A 26337-nucleotide genomic window follows, 5' to 3' on the forward strand; every position below is an offset into this window, starting at 1 on the left:
GCTGAGCAGTGAAAACTGGCATTTCCGTAACTGAATTTATGTATCTTCAAAAATCAGATAACTCTCACTTACTGAGTGACTATTTGTATGTAGCATTAATGTTAGGGGTTAAACAGTTCCATGTGCTGCCTTTCAGAACTCCTAGAATGAGAGAGCTGCACAGTTTTAGCATTATAGGAAGCCTGAGAGAAGACGTAATCCAAGGAATACCTCCCTCCCCTTACCCACCATACCATAAACCCACAGTGTACCCCATACTTGGCCTCACAGAAGTATGAATTATAGTGCTTCACCTGACTCACTTTCCACAGTGTTTTATGTCTTGGTTCTACTATTTTCTAGTTGCTATGAAACTAATCTAGTTAATACATTCATACTGATATATTACCACCTTTTAATTTTGAATTTAATATGCTCCTCCCAGGCAGATTCATATTTTAATAGGGGCCCTTTGTTAAGTTTTTTAATTAAAAGGACTAGCTCACATGTTAGGAATTTTAGTACACAAGAAACCGAAGAGGCAAATACATTTGGTTTGGAAAATGTTTTAAGATCCTTCCTACTATATAGTAACTTATCTGAATGAATGTTGCAGAAAATTATATGCCTAAGAGAAAGACAAGAGAAAATGAACAGATTAATTAAAGTCCTACTCAATGCAAAATTAACAATGCATTTGACTCAAGCTATATACAAATAAGGATTTTCTTTTTTAAAGGAAAGGTAACAGTTTGAGCTTTTAGATTTAGAGTGAGTCTTCTTGTATACTGAATTCAGACGTTAGTAAACGCTATTCCTTATTTCTTTAACAACTAACTGCAATATGACTTCCCCCTTTTCTTGGTAAAATCAGTGTTGACAATAAAGATTCTTTCTTCAAAATCCCTAGCTCATATGTGCAGAACAATTTTCCTAATCCATATTCATATAAACACAGAGTAATCACTCCATAGGAGACAGTGAGTAAATGAGCTAAATGGTACTTCTCATTACCCCAAAAAGTTATTGTAAAAACATTAACGGCACATTCAAAGAAGCAGGTTAATTTTTAACCTTCAGTTATTTGAAGCTGTTTTGGTTTTGATCTGTTTTGGTTTTGTGTTTGGTCTTGTTAAGTACAACCATAGAATTTTCTAGGAACGTGACTTTTCATGGTTCAAATTCAATTCATTCTTCACCTAAATCTCAGAAAATCCAGGCTAAATGTCTGTTGAAAGTAGCATATTTGTATGGAATCTACCTCCTCCTTGCAGTAGGAAAACTAAATTATTACAATTTGGTGGACCAATGCTTATGACGTAAACATATTGGTCTACAGACTGAGAACAGTCCAGCCTTTTCTAAAATTTTAGAACCAGAGAAGCAGTAACATCTTTGCAAGCAGGACCACAACATCTTTTTTTCCGTTGAGCACAGACAATAAAGAACTCTGCTCATTCATTTTAGGTAAACAGCTAATCCTGAACAATTCAGGATCATTATCACTTGTGAGAATGGGTTCATAGTATCCTGTTAAAAATTATAATTGATTTTAAATTAGTTTTCACTATATTATCCTAGAAGCCAAGTAAGCAAGACTGAATGAACAATATAAAGCTAAGATGTATTTTTCTATTCCAAGTCATGAAAGATAATCACAAATTATGCTTTCTTAAGTAAATGAACTGATAAGAGAATTAAACCTGAGGTCAGTCACAATGTCAATTTACCAAACACCAAACTTGTCAAATTTACTAAAACTTTTTATAAGGAATATTGTTTTTAAATATACATATACTTTCATTAAATACATTTTAAGGAATGTTCAATTTGTCAAAAGCTGAGTCCTAGGCTTATTTGGTGATTTTATGACTATTTTCGAATAAATTTTCTAATAAATATTAATATAAATATATTAAGAATAAGTTCTAATAAGGTAGTATTTTTTTAACATCTTTATTGGCGTATAATTGCTTTACAATGGTGTGTTAGTTTCTGCTGTATAACAAAGCGAATCAGCTGTATGTATACATATATCCCCATATGCCCTCACTCTTGTGTCTCCCTCCCACCCTAAGTTAGTATTAAAAGCATAATAAAGATGAATAAATTCACTGAAAATATTCTTAGTTGTGAAAAATATATTCATGAAGAATATAATTAGGGAGAATGCATTTATGAAGAATATATTTATGTAAAATGTTTTTCATTGGGTACTTGAATGTATTCAAAAAGAAAATATTCATATTCACTTAATCTAGTCAATAAATTATGTTTATAGGAAAGCATATACAGAACCATTTAATATGCTTATGCTGATTAATCTTTAAAACAATATATCTGGTAAACTAGTAAATTTAGAAATAAGCTATTCCACAAATGAACTTCAGTGCCTTGGTCTTTGAAGAATTCACCTACTTCCGTGAAATGATGGCGAGAGGGGAGTATGTATTGAAGGGCCATCAAACACGGACACATTTTTGCTGAGCACAGGATGTAGATCAAGGATGAATTATTATGTTTAAGAGAATTTGCATTGATAGTCCGTACGGTCAAATCAAATTGTAACTGCCAACTATGTGACTTTGTATTGAGAAGATATGACCCCCAAAGAAAACATATGTGGAACATATGTGACAATTTATTTAATTTATTTTATTGAAGTATAGTTGATTTAAAATGTTGTATTAATTTCTGCTGTACAGAAAAGTGATTCAAATTTGGTAATTTGAATTGGAAAGAAGTTGACTGCTAAAAGGGAAATGACTTTGAAGAAAACTTGTATATATCTATATTCTTCTTCATATTCTTTTCCTTTATGGTTTATTATAAGATATTGAATATAGTTCCCTGTGCTATACGGTAGGACCTTGTTGTTTATCCATTCTATATAATAGTTTGCATCTGCTAACCCCAAACTCTCAATCCATCCCTCCTCCACCGCACCCCTTCTTCTTGGCAACCACAAGTGTGTTCTCTATGTCTGTGAGTCTGTTCCTTTTTCGTAGATAAGTTCATTTGTGTCATATTTTAGATTCCACATATAAGTGATATCATATGGTATTTGCATATATGACTATTTTTTAACCCAGTTTCAGCAAAACCTTTGGTATTGACATCTTCCCAGCAGTGATAAATACCTAGTTATTTTAAAAAACAAAGCAAAAAACTAGTTATAGATTCCAAAGCAGTTTCCCTTTGCCTGGAATTTGGCCTGTTGTGTGACCCAAACTCCAGTATCATCAGATACTGTATATTCTGAATCTGCAAAGATATAACCAAGGCTGTCTGCTCCACTCCACTGGAAAAGAAACACCCACATTTTCCAATACACTTCATTTGGAAACAAGATGAGCTAGCAAGCCATACACATGCCATTGTGACATTAATAGTAGGTTCATTGTATTTTATGGTAATTGCAATGTAAATCCACCTACGTAAGGTAGAGCATTTCCTTCACTCCTTGTGGGAAGCTCTTAGTAATATGACTGATTCCAAGTTCAGACTTATTTTGAACTACAGGGGGAAAAGCCACTATTTATAGCCCATCTGTTAAGACTGTATCATTTTGAAAGGTGAAGAGTGTTTTAAGGTACAGAGGAATTGTCATTCTTTTGGTAATTTGAATTGGAAAAAAGTTGATTGTTAAAAAGGAAACAACTTTGAAGAAAACTTGCTTAAAACTTCATTGTTGGTACATAAGTTAGCCCAAATTGATCTGTTTCCTCAAGTGCAATTTATTTGGTACAAAGGGTGCAAAGCAGTGGGTTGGGTATTGAAGTGAATCAGTAACCTCAGACCATTTCATGAGCTTTTCTACCTGCATTTGCAATAATTGTCTGTACTTCACCATAAGAATGTAAGTACCATTCTTACTGATCAGAAACGTTTCTTGTTTCATGTCTCAGCTGTTGCCCAGCCTATGGTTTTACCATATTTTTATACCCACAATTCCCAGTTGGTGCTGAGTTTGGAACATGTACTACCTACCTACTACTAGGCAGTTCAAAAATATGGATTCAAGAAATCTCAACCAAATCAAAGATGACTAAATGAATGGTTGGTCTTGCGTTAGTGTAACATGTCTTCAGACTGCCAGAATAAGTAGGAATTTACATATATCATTCCTTGTCCTCGGGCCCAATATTCACTGAGTCTTGTATCAAGCCACAAATGATCAAGCCATATGACTCTTTATCTCTTTATTTTTATTATCCATTCAACTAAATTATTTATTAGTGTTATTACTTTTATTTGAGATAGTTGATTACTATAAGAAAAAAATTAAATTCTCCCTTCATTCCATATCCCAAATGAAATGCACAAAGAACCTCTAGCAGGAATTTTTTATGACCATTTATAGGCTATGATGGAGAAAAAGTTATTTCTAAACATAAAACTCGAGGCAAAATACCTATATTTAAAAAATTAAAGTTTAGAGCAACAACCACAAACAAAAAAAATAAAGGCTATTAATAGCAAACAAGAATCTGGGAAAAACTGAAACACATATGACATCACACTAAAATAACAAGGTGACTAAATGTGTCCGAGGCACTCTGCTAAGAGGCATTGGGTAATGAGAAGTTAGCAATCAGTACCCCTCACTTTGAAGCACCTTAGAAGCCAGTAGATAAGAGATGTAGACAATTACATGACACAGTGAACCGTGCTCCATCCATAACATGAGAGGTACAAGCCCGGAGGTCACAGAGTTCAGGGTGTGGTGACGATGAAAAGCAAGTTGTCTTGTTTCATTTGTGCAGTTTCTCAAAGTGTGGTCTCTAGTTCACCTACAACATATTCCTGGGCCTCAGACCTAAAGAAAACTCTCACCCAGCTCAGGAGAGTTCAAAGTGTCTCCACAAACAACACACATTTGGTGTCTTGCACCTTCTAAAATGCCTTACAATACTTATAAACATTACTGGAAAATGTTAAAAGCTTTGGAAGGAACCGTGAATCAAGGGACTATTTGAAATGCACCAACACCAGGCTTTCTTATGTCCCCAAATAACTGAGATCAGACAAATGCCCTGGAAGCCCACGAACATGCCCTTGGCCTTTGGGTCTTAGTTTGTACTGATTTGAACTTGGCCTTAGGAGCTTTTCTCCTGGGTTTCAAAGAAGTCTTGACAGTCTGTGACTTAAAATCTTGGGACAAAATCTGTAGGACAGATTGAGAGGGATTCAAGATGCCCTCAGATCCCTATATTGTTACGGAAAATGGCAGGTCTCCAATTGCCATCGGCCTCTTAATCGCTTGCTGGGGTTTTTGTTTGATTTGGTTTTATCTTGGTTTTAACAGTCCACATTTTATTTTTGTTTTATTTTATTTCTGTTTTGCTTTGTTTGGTTTTTATTGTGGTAAGAACAATTGACATGAGATCTACCCTCTTAAATGTCTAAGGATGCAATATAGTATTGTTAATATAAGCACAATGTTACACAACAGATCTCTAGAACTTATTCACCTTGTGTAACTGGAACTTTATACTTGTTGAATAGTAGCTCTCCATTTCCCCCTGCTCCCAGCCCCAGGAAACCACCATTCTGCTCTGTTTCTAGGAGTTAAACTATCTTAGGTACCCCATATAAGTAGAATCACACCTTATTTGTCCTTCCGTGACTGGTTGATTATTTCCTGTAGCATAACGTCCTCCATTGCATGCGGAGCTACCAGACTAAAGCTCCTTAGGGCTTTAATGACAAACCCCTTAGAATTTTGTCTAATTGGTATCATCCAGCCCTCCTGGCCTTTCCTCCCTTTGCATTTCAGGATAGTCTTTAAAAGGAAGGTTTGCTGTTTTATTTCAAAGATTGACAGCTTAGAATTGTACTTCACCAAGCACTTCAGTCTAGACCTACATCGCCAAAACTGAATTTATCTCTGGAAATGCAAAGAGAGGAAGGATTAGGAGGGGTGCATGGTAGCAATTAGATGAAATTCTAAGGCCTAAGGGGCTTTAGTCTGGTGGCTCCATTTCTGTAGTGTCAGTAAAATCTCAACTAATCCTATCCTATTTTCCCAGTAACTGGATCATTACCCTACATCTCTCCCTTCATCTGATTTCAATTAGGTCATCTGACTGAGGGCATCTCTAAATTGAACATTTTGAGTCTTCCTATCAAGGGTGATCTTATGGCTGAGTGTGTGTCCAAAAACATCACTCACTCTCAATGAGCCCTTCATGACTGCCCACAGGTAAACACTCCTTTTTGTTTGTCATCTGCTGTTTACACATAACACTTTGTTGTGGTGGGACTCTGAAACTCACCGTATATTTTCAGAATACATAGATGTTGGCTTTTCCACCCACAGCCAAAAGTCTAGTGCAACAAATAGCTTCAATCCATTTATGCTGAAACACATTAAAATAAAAATACTCTTTCCCTGTTCCTCTACTATTTGATTGGTTCATTGGTTGTTTGACTGTTTCCGTGGGAGTGGGGATGGGAGGAGTATGAGTGGATGTAGGTAAAAATATCTCAGTGAACTTGGCAATTTTGTCAACCAATCAATTTACACTTAGAGGGAAACCACTAATCTTTAAAGGAATTTTTGGCATAGGTTATTCAACGTTTTTAACAGTGAATATAAAATAGCTAGATTTCAACCTTAATCATATGCCACTTCTCTGAGCAGTGTTACAACTTAATCACAGGGTATCACTCAAATTATTATCAGATCTGCTTAAATAATCAAATCTAAACCAGAGTTCTTTTGACTATACACATTACCCCTTAAAACTCATCTCTATAATTATATCCAACCACAGTATTCACAACAGCAACAAAAAATGACTATTTGGAACCAGTTAATTTCTATCACATATCAACTTAGTTTGGAAGTTACTTAGCTTTAGATCAAATTATAATAAAACTCAAATACAAACAACAAAAGTAATATTATTTGTGAAGTGTCCTGAATATAAAACAAAACAAAAAATGTAAATAAGATTTCAAAGAGCTAATAATCTGCTGAACCAAGATAGACGGTAATATTGTACAGAGGGGGAAAAAAAGTTAGTCCTAAGGCTTCTACACCATGGACAATTCCACAGCTTCTTTCTGTACTCACTGGGTGGTCTTAGGAAAAAACAAACTAACAACAAAAATAAAATCAAAGCTGGGTGGCTTTGGTAAGAAATAATACATGATCCCTCTGATGGATCTTTTATGTTCTTTTTGTTCTCCCTTTTCATTTAGCTCATATTTGAAGATCTCCTGTGAACAACTTGGCTCTTTCCCAGAGGTTTGCGTCAATCCCAGCTTCCAATGCTGTCAGACCTGGAGGTGGGCAGGATGCAGGGCCCAGGGGCTGCAGGACTGTGTGACATCCATCCAGGCATAAGGGACAGTGCTGACAAGTCAGTAGAGAGGAGTAGGCCAGGCTAATGGTCATTCTCAGTGGATCATTCTGCCGTTTTGTAAGCAGCCCTTTGCAGGAAGCAGCTCTTTGCAGGAGGCCCTTTTTGTTGTCACTTTAGCAAAAGCTGTATTTTAACTTAACCTTTATACCAGGTGCCTCCACACTTCACCAATCTCCCACCCAAGCACACCTCTCAAATCTTTTGATCACACCATGCCTTGTCTAACCTGTTGATTTTTTTCTTAGATTGAAGAAGTAGGAATGAAGAATAAGTAATTAATGGAGGACTAGATCTTTTCTCCAGCTTCCCCTTCAGTAACCCTGTGAGCTGACTGCATGAACAAGATAGCATCTAAAGAAAGATCACAAGAAGTTAACAAGCCTGCACACTATGGAAGATGTTAAAGAATCTGACCCCCTACTTCAGTGATTAACTGAGATTTTTTTCTCTTTAAAAACTTTCATGGCCAAGCAGAATCTTCGAAGCTGGTTCTGGGACACAAGTCCACCTTCTCCCCAGGTTGCTGGCCTTCTGAATAAAGCAAGCTTTCCTTTTCCCACCAACACTTGTCTCTCATTTATTGGCTTTCAAGCTGCGAACAGTTGAACCTGAGTTTGGTAACAGTTTGACAATGAAAATAGAGACTCAAATTTCCCAAATTTCCCTCCCCTCCAAGTCCAATCTTAGCGATAGTAATTAATTCCTTAATTTCTGTATTACTGTACCAAGTGTGGCAGTTTTGTTGTGTGACACATGGAGGTTAGACTCTTCTCCTTGCCACTTTCTAACATGAATTTGAAAAAGTTATGTAATCTCTCTAAACATTCAAATGCTCATCTGTAAAAGCTAACATTTCCTACTTCACAGGGTTGTTTAAAGATTAAGTGAGGTATTGTACAAACATGTTCTAACACAATGCCTGACACAAAGCAGTTTCTGAAAAACACACATTTCTAATGTCTGCTTCCCTCATCCCCATAAGACTATCCTCTCCACTATATTCACAATCCCATTGCCTCCCAGTTCTCTGGGGACACTATACCAACAATTATCTTTTCCCTCTCCCATCTTACCAAACTCTCCTATCCTACTGAAAAGTCAAAAAACATTTATTGAATATGTAGTTAGTAAGTGCCAGGCCTTTTTTGACCTGTTATCTTAACCTAACGCTAACCTCTCCTGAAGCTATTGGTCTGTCTTTCTTCTTGCCTTTATGATTAAAAGTCTGCCATGAGGCTACAGTAGAGGAATCTATATAAAGGAGGTTGTCAGAGGGAATATGAATTTCTAGATATTGTGCTCAAATTTTAAATTGCATGTTCAAATCCACATTTTCCAGAAAAACAGAGCTCATTTTCCCCATCAGAGTCTTAAAAGGATGCTTGATTCTCAATATGTTAAGATCCAGTGATCTATATCAGTAACATTTCAGGACTGTCACGCTATGCCATTATACTGTGTCTGTCCATACCAAGCATTGAATGCACCCAAGTTATAGTCAGCAGTGAACTTTTACTGGCTGACCTCAAATTTCTATTTTTTAGTCTTCATCCTATGTTATTTATCTGCATAATGTGGCATTCATACCAAGATTTTCCTTCTTGGACTTTCTCTTTCATTGATTTCTGACATCACTTTTTTCTCCCAATAAGTCATATTTGAGCACTCCCATCTCTTCCTCTGGCCCCTACTCCTCAAAATGTCTCATAAATATTGATGTTTCCTAAGATATACTTTGTCTTAATTTATTCTTGTTGTACATGCTCTCCTTGGATTATATAACCCATGTCTAAGACTTTCTATATCCAGATCAGACCTATCTTGATATCCAAATCCATATGTCTAAGTGATTAAAAAATAAATTGCATAAATGACCCTAAGAAACACTTAAATTTTTTTAAATTGCACTATTAATTTTTTTTTAAATTAAGTTAATATAACCTGAAAAAGAATAGATATATGTATATGTATAATTAAATCACTTTGCTGTACACCTAAAACTAACACAACATTGTAAATCAACTATACTCCAATATAAAATTAAAAAAATTTTTAAGTTAATATAAAGATACTACTTTCCTTTTTTCTTGTGATTTATGGGTATTTTTTTTCTAAACAATTTCCTGTGTTAGCAAACTTAAGAATAAAGTGTATCCTAGTACACTGCTAATGGAGTGTACATTATTATAAGCTTTCTAGAGGGCAATTTGACTACATAGATTGGAAGTCCTTAAAATATGCATACACACTTCTGTTTTTGTAGTATGAAGTTATACTGAAGGGCCCTCCCACTAAAAGACAACTAGAACCTGGACAAATTAAGACAAACATTTTTAAGGCATGGCTAAGCTCACAAGAAGGAAAGGAAATCTGAGTGTGATGGGGGAGGCGATGAAATGAAATCTGAGCAGAGAGCCATGAGTAAACAGTAAGTGAAAGAAAGTCTCTCTGGGAACAAGTAATAATAGGAGTCCTGAGATCTTGAAGTCCTAAGCTTTGGGTCTGTCTCAACGTTGGAAGCTAATGTGAGTCTCCTTTACCACCTTGACCCTCCTTGGAGCTTAAGTGATCTCAGATGTCAGCAAATTCTGGACGGTGGCAAATAAACCATATCCTATCTAAGGGAATATCCCCAATATGGGCCCTTAGGATTCCCACAGATTTAGTTGAAGAACATATGATCTTGGACTTCCCTGGTGGCACAGTGGTTAAGAATCCACCTGCCAATGCAGGGGACACAGGTTTGAGCCCTGATCCAGGAAGATCCCACAAGCCGTGGAGCAACTAAGCCCATGCACCACAACTACTGAGCCCACATGCTGCAACTACTGAAGCCTGTGCACCTAGAGCCCATGCTCCACAACAATGAGAAGCCACTGCAATGAGAAGCCCACGTACCGCAACAAGAGTAGCCCCCGCTCACCACAGCTAGAGAAAGCCTGTGCGCAGCAACGAAGAACCAATGCAGCCAAAAATAAATAAATTAATCTAAAAAAAAGAATTAAAAAAAAAAAATATGGTCTTATAAACACATATCAAGCCACTGCCACTGAGAGTCATCAGAAACAAAATACAGACCAAATTTCCAAGGAAAATATGTTGAGATAATCAGATAAACAATATTGACTGACCATCTATGAAATGATTAAAAACAAAATAAATGCACTGTTTTTAAATCAACCTAAAACGACTATTAAAAATGACCAAGAAGTATTTAAAACTAAAACAACTTAATCTTTGATATTAAAAACACATGGAATGGGTATCAGCATATCAGATACAGATGAAAGAGATAATTTGTGAATTGAAAAATCAATCTTAGGAAATTAATTACCCAGAGTTAGCATAAAAAGTACAAAATAAAGAGGCTATATAATGCAGTCAATAAAAGACAAGATTCAGGAACTAGACTAAATTTGAATCCCAGCTCTACCACTAACTCCCTCTGTAGCCTTGGGTGTGTTACTATCCTCTCTGTACCTCAGTTTCATCATATATTTAAAAATGAGGATTTGTGTAAGGATTAAATAATATATATAAAATGCTTGGATCAAAGTCTGATAAATTAAGCACTATAGAATAAATGTCATTATTAATATGACAAAACTAAGACCAAACATATCTATTATATCAAGAAATACATGAACTTAACTTACTTATTAAAAGAAAGATATTTTTTCAGATAACTCACAAAACAAATCCCCACTTTATGCTGTGTATAAAAGACACACTAAATACAAAGTTATTCAGAAAGACTAAAAGAATTGGCAATGATATCCAAAAAAGAAAAGAGAAAAAAAAAAAGAAATAGCAGAAGTCATGATCATAATATCTGACAAGGTAAAATTCAGAGCAAAAGGCATTAAAATTCAGAGCAAAAGGCATGTTAAAGGTACTAAAAAGAACAATTCACAGTGAAGATGTGTTATGTATTTCTATGCACCCAGTGGGAGTACGGCAATTTCATAAAGCAGGAAATTCAGGAGGTGCAAAGATAGATAGGCAGAGACATTCAGGGAGAGAAATAAACAATAGCAACTTATTTCTCCCCCCGAGTCCAAGGCATAGAAAAATGAAAAGCATAAGAAAGGATTCAGAAGACTTAAATAATGTTTTCAATAAAGGAGGTGATATGGATATTTATTGAATTTTGTACCTGAATTAGAAAATACAGCTTTTTCCAAGTGCTTATGCAAGCTTTACTAAAACTAACCATGTATCTGATCACAAAAAAATTTAATAAAGTCTAAAATATAAATAACACAGAAAATATTGCTTGACCACAAAACAATAAAAGAAACTCCTCCACTGAGAAAGACTGAAAAAAAAAAAAAAGAAAGAAAATCTTTGAGTTAGAGGAGAGAATTTAAAACACACAAGCAAAAATTTTTGCAGAATTTCTAGAAAACAACTGCTATGGGTTGAATTATTTCCCCACCCTCCAAATTTATAAGTTGAAGTTCTAATAGTACCTCAGAATGTAACCATATTTGGAAATGGGGTCACTGGAGTTGTAGTTTGTTAAGACAAAGTCATACTGGAGTAGTTTGGTTCCCTAATCCAATATAACTGGTGTCTTAATAAAAAAAAAAAAAAAAAGGAAATTTGGAAACACAGACATATACACACAGAGAATTCAAATGGAAATGAAGACTGTGATAAGAGTGACACTCCTACAAGCCAAGGAACACCAAAGATTTGCCAGCAAACTGCGAGAAGGTGGGGAAAGATACAGCACAGCCCTCAGAAGGAACCAATCCTGTCAACATCTTGATCTCAGACTTCCAGCCTCCAGAACAATGAGACAATAAATTTCTGTTGTTTAAGTCAGTTTGTGGTATTTTTTCCAGCATGTTGAAAACATCATTGCTAGTTTTTATTTAGTTGCCCAAATTCCAAACTAGACTATACTTAAGAGTTTATTACCCAATAGATGCTCCAAATATTATTGAATGAATAATTCAAGCATTAAAGGAGAGTAAATTAAATTCTCCTGACAGTCTCTTCTAACTCAGAGATTGTTGTTCATTTGTTTGTGTGCTTATTTTATTTTGATTTGGGGGGAACATCAGGCCTTTCAAAAGCTCCTAATCCATATGTCTGAATTAACAGGATCTTAGAAGTCCTTAAAAATGCATCATTTTTCAAACTATTAAAACAGAACGGAAAGTATGTCTTTTATACAGAGCATACAGTTGGGATTTCTTTTGTGGGTTATCTGAAATATCCTTCTTTTAGTAAGTAAGGTAAGCCCATGTATTGCTTAATATAATAGATATGTTTGGGATTAGTTCTGTTATATTAATAATAACATTTATTCTATACTGCTTAATATTACCAAAATTTGGTCCAAGCATTCATTAAGATAGTTTCTTGAGACACTTTTAAAATATAAAGTTGCAAGCCATTAAACACTGAACTCACCACAAAAGCATAAAAATAAAACAAAGCTCTGAGTGAGAAGGCATTGTTCATACTCCCCTAAACTTCCGCAGGAATGGGGTTGGCTCCTGTCTCTTTTCAAAATACTGCTCATGAGGGGGCAGGATCAAGATGACAGAGTAGGAAGACCCTGAGCGCCCATCCCCCCCATGAACATATTAAAGCTACAACTACATACAGAGCAACTCTTGCTGAGAACAACCTGAAGAACAGCTCTTTTACAACGAAGGCTGTAAAGAATAAACCACATGGAGTTTGGTAGGAAAGGAAGAGAAGAGATTTGGTCAGGACCTGTACCCCTAGCGGGGGACACAGAAGAGGAGGGGAACATCATAGGCTCAGGGATCCTCTCTGGGGAGCAGAGGGTTTGCACCACATGTTAGGCACCCAGTCCTGGGGACTGACACTGGGAAGACGAGCCCCTTCGCTGGTTTGAAAACCTTTGGGGCATACTGGAGGGCTATAGGAAATGAAATCTCCACTCTTGAAGAGTGCATAACAAACTTGCTTGCTCTCAAGCCCAGCACAGGGACATCAGATTGAAAACTGCCAGGAGCTTTGGCCAGCCTGCCAGAACTGCCCCAGTGTGCACTCCAGCCTGCACTGACCTCCTGCTCCGCCCTGGTCTGCTCCAGCACTTCTCCCACTAGGTCAAAGATCACCATTGCAAATGCGTGTGCACACACCAGGGAAGAGCAGAGCCAGCTCAGGGCCAGCGCTGCCTATAGCCAAGCGTGGCTCAAATTCCTTGGGCCCTGACCCTGCCTCTGAGCAAGGCAGAGACCCAGAGACAGCTAAGAAGTGCAGCCTCAGTGCCTCAGTGCCCCGGACCCACCCACAGTAGGGCAGTGACCACCACTGAACCTAGGTGAAGCCCTGGCTTGCACCTGCCTCCAGCACTAGCCCCTCCGACTCCAACCTTACTTCCCACCAATGTCGTGGCTGCCAGCACAATCCAGGAGAGGTCACAGGCTGTGCTCACTTCAGACCCATCTCTCCCACCAAAGCCACTGGGCACAGATAGACTGCATAGGGACTCTCCCACACAAGGACACACCTTCAAGTCCAGGATAGGTTAACAGTTTCACCTAATTTCATAGAGACAGAGAAATATGAGAAGACAGAGGAATATGCTTCCAATGAATGAACAAGGAAAAAAAAACGGAAAAAAAAACCTATATGACATGGAGATAAATAATTTACCTGATAAAGAGTTCAAAGCAATAATAATAATGCTAACTGAACTTGGGAAAAGAATAGAAGAACACAGTGAGAACTTCAACAAAGAACTGGAAGATATAAAAAAAGAACCAGTTAGAGTTGAAGAATACAATAACTGAAATGAAAAATACACTAGAAGAAATTAACAGCAGACTAGGTGATACAAAAGAATGCGTAAGTGACCTGGCAGATACAATAGTGGAAATCCAATCAGAACACTAAAAAGAAAAACAAAATTTTTTAAAAATGAGAATAGTTCAGGAGACCTCTGGAACATCAAGCATACTAACATTTGCACTAGAGGGGTCTTGGAAGTAGAAGAGAGAGAAAAGAGGGCAGAAAATGGGTTTGATGAAATTATGGCTGAAAACATCCTGAACCTGAAGAGGAAAACAGATACCCATGTCTGGGAAGCAGAGAGTCCCAAACAAGATGAACCCAAAGAGACCCACACAAACATGTATCATAATTAAAATGGCAAAAGTCAAAGGTAACAAGAATTTTAAACGCAGTAAGAGAAAAACAAAGAGCCACATACAAGGGAATCCCCAGAAGGATGTCAGCTGATTTTTCAGCAGAAACTTTGAAGGCCAGAAGGGAGTGGCATGGTGTATTTAAAGTGCTGAAAAGAAAAAACCTACAACCTAAAATACTCTACCCAGCAAGGTTACCATTCAGAATTGAAATTGAAAAAGAGATAGTTCTCCAGACAAACTTTCTGCTAAAAGAGTTTATGACCACTAAATGGTTCTTATAAGAAATGTTAAAGGGTTTTCTTTAAGTGAAAAAGAAAATGTTATAGCAAATAAGAAAATATAGGAAGAGAAAAATCTCACTGGTAACAGCAAAGGTATAGTAAGGGCAGTGGATCAACCACTTAAATGAGCTAGAACAGAGGTTAAAAGACAAAAATTGTAAACTCAACTATCACTACAATAAACAGTTAAGAGACAGACATAGAAGATGCAAAATATGGCATCAAAAACACAAAATGTGGGGGGAACTGGAAGCAAAAAATATATCTTTTAGAATGTGTTTGAATTTAAATGACTATCAACTTAAAACAAGTAGATATAGTTAAATGTTGACATATATGAAATTCATGGTAACTGCAAATCAAAAACCTACAATAGAAATAAAAAGGGAGAGAAAAAGGAATCCAAACATAACGCTTAAGAAAATCATCAAACCACAAGGGAAGCAACTAAAAAAAGAAGAGAAGAGAGAAGAACTACAAAAACAACCAGAAAACAACTTACAAAAAGGCAATAAGTACATACCTATCAATAATCACTTTAAATGTCAATGGATTAAATGCTCCAATCAAAAGTCATAGGGTGGCTGATCGGATTAAGAAAACACGACCCATCTATATTCTGTCTACAAGAGACTTATTTCAGATCTAAAGACACACACAGAGTGAAAGTGAGGGGATGGAAAGATATATTACAGGCAGATGGAAATCAAAAGAAAGCTGGGGTAGCAATACTTATATCAGACTACTTAGAGTTTAAAACAAAGTCTATTTAAAAAAAAAAGCAGAGAAAGACATTATATAATGATAAAGGGGTCAATCCAAAAGAGGATATAACAGTCATAAACATATATGCACCTAATATAGGAGCACCTAAATATATAACGTAAATATTAACAGAGAAATTGACAGTAATACTATAATAGTAAGGGACTTTAATACCCCACTTACGTCAATGGATAGGTCATCCAAACAGAAAATCAATAAGGAGACAGTACCCTTAAATGACACATTAGGCCAAACGGATTTAATAGATATTCATACAACTTTCCATCCAAAAACAGCAGAATTTGCATTCTGTTCAGGTGCACATGGAACATACCCTAATATAGTCTATAAAAATATCGAATCACTATGTTGTAAACCTGAAACTATAAAATTGTAAGTCAACTATACTTTGATAAAAATAAAAATTAAATAAATTAACAAACAAACAAATATACTATTCATGCCTTTTGAATCTGGTAGGACATGTGAAGGGAATGTTGGAAAAGGCATTTTTCACTTTAGGGACTTAAAAATTCCTATGCTGCATTTTAAAGGATGGCAGGAAAGAATGACTACGTGTGGTGTGAAAACAATGGCAATTCTAAATTACTTTCCAGCAAAGTGATTCTGTGGTACAAAGAGGTGAGAGAGTGTGTGTCAGAAAATCACCCAGCTTGCTAATTTGTAGCTTTTTGCATAGAAAATAATCTTACTTATATCTTCATGGTGGAGTGGAATAATAGAAGAATTATTTGACACCATGTAACACAGATTTAAAACACATTTCTGAGAATGTTTAGAACACTGATACCATCTTCACACTATGTTTGGCAATCCATTAACGAGATAGTTTTAAAACTATGTAGCAACATAAAAAATGCTTAGAGAAAAATCAGTCATAATTTGGAACTCTAACACAAAAACTGTTACTGTGTTCTATTTTCATATGTAAATGCTGTATATATTAACAATTTTGTTTTATTTATCACTAGTTCATATCTTTCAATTTTTTATTCCTTTTTAAATTTTTATAATTAAAAATTAATTGTTAAGTTTGAAGCCTATAAACAGGGAATGAACAATATTTTTTTAATGTAAAAAAATAAAAATAAAAAGTAAAGCTTGTTAGGAAAGAATTCTAAATATCTTCCCAAGCCGCGGAATACTTCTTGAAGGAATCAACATGCAATGTTAGACTTCATTTAATCACGCCAATCTTAAAATGCCAGCAAAGAGATAAAAAGAATATGAATCCACAAAGACAAAGAGAATGAGAGAGAAAAGTTATAGGCAGAAGATAGCTACACATCTATGCAAGATGGAAAAAAACCTGAGGAGATATAATGACTTATGTTTCAGTCTCCATAAGGCTAAGAGAGCAATGTTAACAAGAAGCAATACTCCTCAGCAATAAAAAGGAAAATTATTGATATAGAAGGCAGAGAAATCTCCAATTCATTATGCTGAGTGAAAAAAAAAAAAAAACCAGGCAAAGAGTACATTCTGTACTATGCCATTTATAGAAAGTTCTAGAAAATGCAAACAAGTATACAAGAACAAAAAGCACATCAGTGGTTGCCCAGCGAGGGGGTAAAGGAATAGAGGAGAATGAAGGAGTGGAACGAGGGATAAACTACAAAAGTGCACAAGACAACTTTTTGGAAGATGGAAACATCTGTACATCTGGTTGTGGTGATGGTTTGCAGTGATGGTTTCAGGGGTGTATAAATTTGTGAAAACCAATCAAATTGTCCACTTTACATATGTGCAGTTTATTTTATTTCTATAGTACCTAAATAAAGATGTAAAACAACAATATAAAAATAAATAAAGGGATAGCTAAGGATCATCAGATACTTAAAGAAAGCTCCAGTAAGAAATACAAAGACCAAAACAAACATTCAAAGGTAAACAAAAAGGAACTGAAGGAAATAGAGACCACAAAGGGACAAGAATTAAAAAAAAAAAGAGAGAGAGAGAGAGAGAAAGCTGTAAATAGTATCCTCGTAGATAAGAATGGAGTTTACATCAATGAAACAAAACCGAGGTGCTATTCAAAAGGCAAGAGATCCTGAAAATTAAGAAAATATATGATTGCCAAAGTTGATTTTTAAATGGAAAAGTTAGTCTATCAAGTTTAGGATATTTCTAAGACGTTCAAAAAATTAAAGATATGGAAAACCAGTGAGAAAAAAATACATAAGATTAAACTAATAAATCTAATCCTCAAAAGACTTTTGGAGGAGCCGAGTGAAGCAGCCAGTGATGCCTAATGCTCTGTTTTGAAGAACAGCCAGCGGAGCGATGGAGCAGGCCAGGGACTGCTCACACCTGAAACGGACCACAGAACAGGCACGTACCGGAGGTGGGAGTTCAAGTCACACGTAGAAGGACAACCTCACCAGGCGATCAAGAGTGTCCACTGTGCCCGCAGAGATCTCAGCAGCAGCAAGTACCCGTGGTAGATTTTAAGGCAAAATTGACATGGACATTCTTGGCTGAGACACCAAGAGGTGGGTAAAGCTCTACTGGAATAGCCAGGTAGCTGACTGGAGCAAAAAAAAAACCCCATGCTCTATCTACTCTTTGAAACTTCTGCCCCAGCTTGCCTTGTTTGTAGGAGATCCTGCGTCATAGCTCTAACTGTAGCCTTCCCTGAGGTCTCAAGGATCCTGAAACCTTCCAGGGGACATTATCTTTGAGGGAACATCAACCATGACTATGGAAAGAGCAGCAAGGTGCTGCAGTGCGTTAACTGTAGGTTGAGATGTATCTTGCAAGACGGCCAAATCTTCATTGGCATCTTTAAGGCTTTCGACAAACATGTGAACTTGATCCTCTGTGACAGGGATGAGATCAAGGAGATCAGCTTAAAGAATGCAAAGCAGCCAGAGCATGAAGAAAAGCAGGTTTGGAGTCTGGGGTTGCCACATAGAGAACTTGGTTTCTGTGACTGTGGAGGGTAAACCCCCAAATACACTGACATTGTTTGGGTACCACTTGCTGGAACTACAAGAGGCCCTGGGGTTGGCAAGGCAGCTGACTGAAGTGTACCAGCTAGTGTTCCAATTCCCCAGGCTCCTGCTGGATGAGCAGGTCCTGTCCGAGGGGTTGGGAGGCCATCCCAACAGGTAATGAGTCCAGGGAAGAGGCACTGTAGCCGCTGCCGCAGTAGCTGCTCCTGCCAGCACTGCTGGAGCCCCAACTCAGGACTCACCAAGGCATGGGACTCCACCCACACCTGTTGGCCCAGCAACCCCAGCTCCAGGCCTTATGGCTCCTCCACCTGGTATGAGACCACCCATGGGCCCACCAGTTGGGCTTCCCCCCTGCTCAAAATTCAGAGGTAGGCAGAAGGAAGGCAGAGGACTGCTGTTTTGATTGTAATACCGTTTGGGTGTTTTAAACTGTGAACACACACACATTCGGTCAAACTAGAAATTATTTTTTAAAAGACATTTAAAAAATCTTTTACTTTTTAAAAATTTTATACGAAGACCATTCATTCATATTATGTATTATATCCTCACCGGGCACTCACCTGTATCCTCAATTCCCTCTCATTTGTTCCCCATACCTAATCCTTTCCACATCATGTCATGACCCCAGGTATGATTTGAAGCCGTTTACTTCTCTAAGTCTTCTGAAGTCCATGCCTTCATCATCTCTCACCTGGAATACTGCCTAGTCTCCCAACAGATGTCCTGTTTTCACTCTTGCCACCCTCTGATCCGTTCCACACACCGCAGTCAGGCTGATGTTTTAAAGGTGCTGAGTACAACAAGTCACACCCCTGCTCGGCCCCCTTCAATAGCTTCGGATTGGCCTCTGAATAAATCCAAAGTCAGCTCAGCCTCTGAGCTCTGCATCTTCGGGCTCCTGCTTCTGTCTCCAGCATCATCTTGCTACCACTTTCTTGTTCCTCCACTTGCATTCGCACATGCTGCTTCTCTGGCCTTGAACATTTCCCCAGCACTCTTCCCTTGGTTTTCTCTCATGCTTTAGGATTCAAGTTAAGTGCTGCCATTTTTTCTTTCTCTCACCACCATGTCAATTCTCTCCACAGTATGTGCCATTTGTAATTGCGTATTTATTTACTTATTCACTTGCTTATCTTTGTTTCCGCCACAGGCTCTAAGCTGCATGAGACCAGGAACTTTGCTTTGTTCACTGTTGTATCTCTAGTACCTAGAATATCCCCTGTCACAGAGTAGGTCCTTAATCACTCCTGACTGAATCGATCAGTGAATGGAATGTACAATAGGACAGTTTTTTCTCAAAAGTGTGCATATAACCACTGAGGAGATCTGTTTTTACATGCACATTCTGATTCAGAAGATGTGGGATGGGGCCTGAGATTAGGAGTTTCTGAAACGCTCCTGCGTGATGTCAAAGCTACCAGCACCTTATTTGCATTTTTGACTAGCAAGGCTAGAGGGAATATAAAAATGAGTGATAGTGATGTTTGTCCTGTAGGGGGGAGCTTAGGATCTGATAATGGAGTTGCCTCATAAAGATGATCTAAATCATTACTACCAGCGTGACTTTCATTGCTATAGGAAGCATGTAAGACCTAAAATTGTTTGAGATTGGGGTCTATGTTGACCTTACCCAAACGTTATACAAAACCAACATGAGGCCATGTCTAACTATAACAAAATCATTCAAAGAGTTATAATAAAATATAAAATTTACAAGAAGCAATTGGTAATTCAGTCTATGGGAATAGAGATCCTTTATAACAAAGCAATAAATGTCATGGGACAGACAGATGAGAATCTGAATTTCACTTTGTCCTTGGGTAGCTGTGCAACCTTAAGCAAGTAATTTATATTCTCTGAATCTCAGTTTCATCATTTATCAATTGGGGCAAATGATACCCACCTTAGAGGTGTGCAGATGAAGTGAGGTCTCACATATCAGTTAAATAACTGTGCATGGCATTTGGTAGTCCTTAAAAATATCAGGTCCACCTGTTCCTTTCTTAGGTAGAACATTATTTTCCTTATAACATTTACTTCCCAGGTGGTGAAAGAATTAATATTTGAATGTATGTTTGTCATCTTTAACATCTCAGAGGGGAAAAAATTAGGAAAATAAATAAATATGTAGGTTAAAAGCAGGCATTTTGGTCTAAATGAACACTAGACCATGGATCAGAAAAACTGAGTTCTGGTCCAGGATCCAACTCAAACTAAACGTGTGACATAGGACATATTATTTAACATCTCTGGGTCTCTGTATTATTTCTATATCATTATATACACTTTGTTAAATACATTAATTATCTTCTTACAGGAAATCATTATTCTTCAAAAACATGTGAGTTTATATTTCCCTTTGGAATACCAGTAATTTCCAAAGAAATACTAAAATTTCAGAATCATTGTTAATTAAAACTAGGACTGGAAAACAGTTTGTTTCTTTCCTCCTAAAATCTCTACTAAACACCCTCAAACTATATTACTCAGCTTTAAAGAAATATATGAAGTCAGAGAACTTAAAATTTTACTTGGAGAACTTCTACCTTTTCTAGATTATACAGACATGCACATTTTCACTGACAGTTGGAATTTGTTTTAGCTGCTATATATGATCTTAAGCTGTCATAACTTAGAATATTAACTTAAATATGACTTAGAAATTCAGGAAAAAAAGAACAATTTGGAAAAAATAAAAAATAAATTAAATCTTTCCTTCAAAATAATTGTGATGTTTCTATGTGATAATAGAAAATGTCAGTGAAAAAACTGGCTACAGTTGTGTCTCTATTTAAATGATGACAAATGAATTTACGGGTTGAAAATTGTTATTATGCCTTTAACCCTCCTCTTCCCACTTCATTATAAATGGCTTTCAATTGTCTTCTGTGTCTTTTTTTTTTATGTAGCTTGCCCTTATATCTCAATCTGCTACTGAATGTTCATGGAACTAAGCCCCTAGCATTATTTGAATTTAGGTAGACACTTCAATGTCCCTGGCTTCATTCTTTGCATATAAGCATATTGTTGATATTCTTAATCTCTTCTTTTTACCAATTCCTTACTACAAACTTCTCTTTAATCCGTGAAAATCCACTCTGGTACTTTACAAAGATGGCAAATTCAAGTTTCCGCTGTGTGTGACACACCATTAATTCCAGCAAGATACTCTGTATCTACTACGTTAACATTCACTGATGTGTTAATGTAATAATGACCCATCTGCTTCTGCTGTCTATGAGGTACTTTCTATCTATAGGGATGGAAATTAATGACAGAGTCTCTCTGAACTGCCTGATGTCAGAGCTGGGAAAGGTGTGAAGGGTATATAAGAGCTGGATTACTGGTTAGCAAGTGGGGGGGTAAATGCTCCAGTGGATGCAAGCTTGGTGTTTTTCATGAAGCTTCCTTGCTAACAAAGGTATTTTCTGATATTGCTGACACTGAGACGTTAAAAGGTAAGGAATTTTCTGTTGCTGGGATAGTATTATTTATTTAGCATTAGAACAAATTTGGGATTAAATATATGGTTTATTTCAAAGAAGGGCTAAAGGGATAATGTTCTATAATATTAATTTTCCAGATTGTTTCAAGAAGGAAATTGGGTAAGGGAAAATTTTGAAAATATTTGAAAATTGTTAAGGGACTACATCAATAAAAGTATGATCCTTGGAAATTATGTTCTAAAAAAGATTTTTTAAAAGTAAGCTCTAGTTTAATATTCCATTAATCAGAGCTATAATAAATTTCTTGATTTCAATTCTGAATTATTCTTTTCAGAAAATTTGAGAAGCAATGGGCATCTGGAAGCCGCCAGTAGTTCTCGTTGAGCTCTTTGTTGCATTAAACCATCTGGAAGGTACACCCATTGAAAGGTTAGTAACTTTAAAATCCTGGTTTCTTTGCAAAGTATGAGAAAATTAGAATTAAATACAGCTATGTAATTAACAGCCCTTTTGCCATGTGATTTCTGACTAAATCATATTTAAGAATAGTACATTAAAAATAGATAGCTAGTGGAAAGCAGCCGCATAGCACAGGGAGATCAGCTCGGTGCTTTGTAACCACCAAGAAGGGTGGGATAGGGAAGGTGGGAGGGAGACGCAAGAGGGAGGAGATATGCGGATATATGTATATGTATAACTGATTCACTTTGTTATACAGCAGAAACTAACACACCATTGTAAAGCAATTATACTCCAATAAAGATGTTAAAAAATTAATTAATTACTTATTTAAAAAGTAAGTACAAAATAGAGAAAAAAAAAAGAATAGTACATTAAGCTGTTCAACTGTTCCTTAAATTCTGTGTTCTTTAAAGACTAACGTCAGTCTGATAAATCTCTCTGATGAAACTTCTGACAGACAGGAATGGATAGTTTCAGTTTTGTCAGAAATATGCTGTTGAAACTTAGAGGAGCAAAGCCAAAACATGAAGCAAGAGAACCCAAAAGGTGGTAACTTCTGCTATACTAACCTGATTCGCAAACAAACTAGAGAAATTTAAAGCATATATGTTATATGAGGTGGAATTTTACTGTATGTTTATATAGATTTTTTTTCTCAGCTCTGGCAATATCCAAAACTTTTACATCTTTTTCTGGAAATTTAAATATATAGAAATAATAAAGAGGCAAATTAAATTTGCTAAGAAGTTAAATTTAGAAGCTCTAGTTAAAAAGCCATTTGTTCTTAGGGGGATTCTTTCTATATTGTTAACTGTTCTGTTAATGAAAGAGAATTATAATTAAAATATTATTTTTCATGAGACTACTTCCAAGATGCTCTAAATGTAAATTAATACCTCCGAAAATGTTTTCAATAGGTAGCATGTGCATCAGGATTTTTTTTTAAAAAGCTTATTTTGAAAGGTGTCATTTCATTCGAATGGTAATGTTAAGGAAGTCTAAAACCTATGTAGGGTGAAAACGTTTGCAGTATTTACAACTTTCAAATGAAAAGCCTTTAAAACTGTGATTCTCCATTCATTTAAAAGATCCTTAAGTCCAAATTCATGCATATGTCATAAATAATATAATGAGATTCATTTGTGCCTAAATTGGTTTTGATTCCATATAGTTTTGTAGAACTGAATTTATACTCTCTTAAAGACCAAGGAGAATAAGGTTATTTTTGAAGAGACTTTGCTTTAAGTCGTATTAGAACTCTTCTCATAGAATTATCAGCGTCTTTTCTATTTTCCTTCCGAGTGTTTTTTGTTGAGATGGAGGTCTTTGGTGATATGGAAAGATTTCTAAAGCACCTATGTATAATAAATAATAAGAATCACCAAAAGATTTTTTTCTTTTCATTTCAGGGCTTATCTAGCTTACAGGATGTTCTTCTCAGAATTGACTGTAATTTTCAATTGGTTTTCTCCTGGATAAAAATAACTTTAAAACTGCCATGAAGTTTCTGGTATACTAGCAGAACAATTGAATGATGACAGGAAAATTAGCAATATTACCTAGTATTTCTGTCTATATCTTGATCTTCTCTTTCATTAGATATACTCATTTGCTAAGTATTTTTACCCAGTATGTTTTTAAGGATATTCGTTTATTATGAGGTGAACTTTGCTCAGAAATAGAATAGTATGTAACATTATTTATTAACAAATTATATATTCATGCTAGTCGTACAATCTCTTATTTTCAATTATTATTAGACGTACTTATAAAACATTCATCAATTTTTTTCAGGAAATTGAATTTCCTGGAATCAGTATGGTTTGGTCATTTTTTTTTTTAAGGGGGAGGAAGAATTTTATATCTTGAGCTGTTCAACCATGTAATATTCTATAAAGCTCATAAAAAGCTGAGAAAGATGTAGGAAACATCTCAAATTTTAAACACCTTTAAAAAAATAAAGCTGATGAAGATTTATTATTCAATGTCATTTTTTTCACAAAGTCAATCCTCTCACTCGAGATCTTTTTCAATTGAGAGGTAACAAACTTTACAAACCATATCAAAACATAGTTATGTTACTTTACACTTATGAATGAGACAAAAGGATCCCACATTTGCCTACCAACTTTTTAAGACTCAGTAGTAACTATCTGCCTGGCAGATAATCAGAGGGTAACCAAAAGTATAATTACATGGGTTTCATTCTGGAGTTCCTAGGAGCCCCGTATAGGAACTCACACACCTCCACAGATAACTATTAAGACCTGGGATAAGGAATCCATTTAAAAACTCTTGAGGGACTTCCCTGGTGGCTTACTGGTTAGGATTCCAAGCTTTCACTGCCAGGGCCAGGGCTCAATCCCTGGTGGGGAAACTGAGATCCTGCAAGCCGCGCAGTGCGGCCAAAAAATTAAAAACTGAAAACCCTTGAAACTGAGATGTTTTTAAAGAGAGACAATTTAAGAGTTAACGTTTGGCCTATAGTCAACATCACTGTTTAAACTCTCTTAAAGCCAAGAATTTCCGTGTGTGTGTGCATGTGTGTAAGTGGTCAGTAGTTTTAAACTAGTATTTGTTAACTAGCTGGTGGGTAGGCTGGCAGGCCACGTCTGCTGGTAGTCAATGAGGAAAAAACACATGAAAGTAGGAGTATGGTGCTTTTCACTAACCATTTCAGCCAACTTTTTCCATCTTAATGGGTGGAATCTTGCATATTCCTGACTACCATATTTACATGAAAAGTCCTGTTTGGGAAAGCAGGTCCGCAACTATGAAACCAACAAACATAAAAGCTCTTAGTTTTTCTTTACGGTAGAATGATGGCCATCTTAGCTAACTCAAAGAAGGTAATATTTTAGTTAGAATAATTTTAAATCCTATTACAGACTTTGAGACCAATTATCAGACGTATCAATTATCAATTATCAGACATTTAACACATAGAGTATTTCACACTCTGCTCCAGGCATTTGCCAAACATATCCTGGAACAGAAATCCCTTCTTTTTTAAAAAATAGATTCACTATATATATATATCTATTTATTTATTTATTTGTTTGTTTGTTTATTTATTTATTTATTTTTGGCTGCGTTGGTTCTTCATTGCTGCGCGCGGGCTTTCTCTAGTTGCGGCAAGCGGGGGCTACTCTTCGTTGCGGTGCACGGGCTTCTCATTGCAGTGACCTCTCTTGTTGCGGAGCACAGGCTCTAGGCACGTGGGCTTCAGTAGTTGCAGTGCGCGGGCTCAGTAGTTGTGGTGCATGGGCTTAGTCGCTCCGCGGCATGTGGGATCTTCCCCGACCAGGGCTTGAACCCGTGTCCCCTGAATTGGCAGGCAGATTCTTAACCACTGCACCACCAGGGAAGTCTCCAGAAATCCCTTTGAACCGTCTCAATTTGATCCATATTTCCTTTATTGCTTTAAATTTATCAGTTTGAAGTGTTTGGGTCAAATTCCAATTACTGCTGTTTTTCAGGAAAAGTTTATCATCTTTTAGAATTGAATGCTCAGTGTATGAGTTACTGGTTCAATCCTTTAAAGCATTAAATCATTCTTTGGACATGCACATTGGCCATGTGTACTATACATGCAAAAGAAATAATTAAATAGATAATATGAATAAAACTGATATACAAACCAGGTAATTCAGCCCCAAAGTGGGTTTCCTTTGCCTGAATAATTGGTTTGTCAACATACACTCACATGCAACAGACACCAGGTCATTTAATGCTGAAAGAAAAATTTTCTGTGTGGGAGAAGATCTGAGAGTAAAAACATAAAGTTTCACTTGCGTTTTTAAAATATTTACTCTTAGGCTATCTCTATACAAACTATTAATGAAGTACTCCCCATACAAAATAAACACATTGAGATCAAAACCATTGCAATTTTGCCTCAAATTATGTAT

General features: G+C 36.3%; 1 protein-coding gene and 2 pseudogenes across 2 annotated transcripts in view; 2 read left to right on the plus strand and 1 right to left on the minus strand.

Moving 5' to 3' along the window:
• The window catches only part of SLCO1A2 (solute carrier organic anion transporter family member 1A2), a 107018-nt gene that overhangs the window by 63056 nt on the left and 17625 nt on the right, over nt 1–26337 (minus strand). The window lies entirely within an intron of this gene.
• LOC132372447 (SNRPN upstream reading frame protein-like) lies at nt 17842–18058 on the plus strand (annotated as a pseudogene).
• On the plus strand, nt 18108–20051 carry LOC132372841 (small nuclear ribonucleoprotein-associated protein N-like; annotated as a pseudogene).

The sequence above is a fragment of the Balaenoptera ricei genome, chromosome 10 (assembly GCF_028023285.1).
Source record: "Balaenoptera ricei isolate mBalRic1 chromosome 10, mBalRic1.hap2, whole genome shotgun sequence".
NCBI lineage: Eukaryota > Metazoa > Chordata > Mammalia > Artiodactyla > Balaenopteridae > Balaenoptera > Balaenoptera ricei.